Genomic DNA, 675 nt, shown 5'->3' with positions numbered 1-675 from the left:
ACAGACACATAACTGGGTGAACCTTTTCTAGAGTCCCCAGTTAGTGGTGTCCAAAGCTCTTAAGCACACTCTTTTGCTTTGGATCACGACTTTAACCACTCAGTCTCAAGCTTTTCACTTGGACCTTCATGACACAAGCACATGGTTAGGGACAACTTGATTTAGCCGCTTAGGCCTGGATTTTATTTCCTTGAGCCCTTCTATCCATTGATGCTCAAAGCCTTGGATCCTTTTTACCCTTGCCTTTTGGTTTTAAGGGCTACTGGCTTTTTCTGCTTGCTTTTTCTTTCTATTTTTTTTCGCAAGCCTTTGCTTTTTCACTGCTTTTTCTTGCTTCAAGAATCAATTTCATGATTTTTCAGATCATCAATAACATTTCTCTTTGTTCATCATTCTTTCAAGAGACAACAATTTTAACATTCATAAACAACAAGATAAAAAATATGCACTGTTTAAGCATTCATTCGGAAAATAAAAAGTATTGTCACCACATCAATATAATTAAATTAAATTCAAGGACAATTTTCGAAATTTTATGTATTTCTTGTTCTTTTGAATTAAAACATATTTTATTTAAGAGAGGTGAAGGATTCATGGAATTTATTCATGGCTTTAAGACATGGTTACTACATACTAATGATCATGAAGTAGAGACACAAAACATAGATAAACACA

Source organism: Arachis duranensis, unplaced genomic scaffold (assembly GCF_000817695.3).
Source record: "Arachis duranensis cultivar V14167 unplaced genomic scaffold, aradu.V14167.gnm2.J7QH unplaced_Scaffold_608113, whole genome shotgun sequence".
In the NCBI taxonomy this organism is placed as follows: Eukaryota; Viridiplantae; Streptophyta; class Magnoliopsida; order Fabales; family Fabaceae; genus Arachis; species Arachis duranensis.
This window is presented reverse-complemented; position numbering follows the sequence as displayed.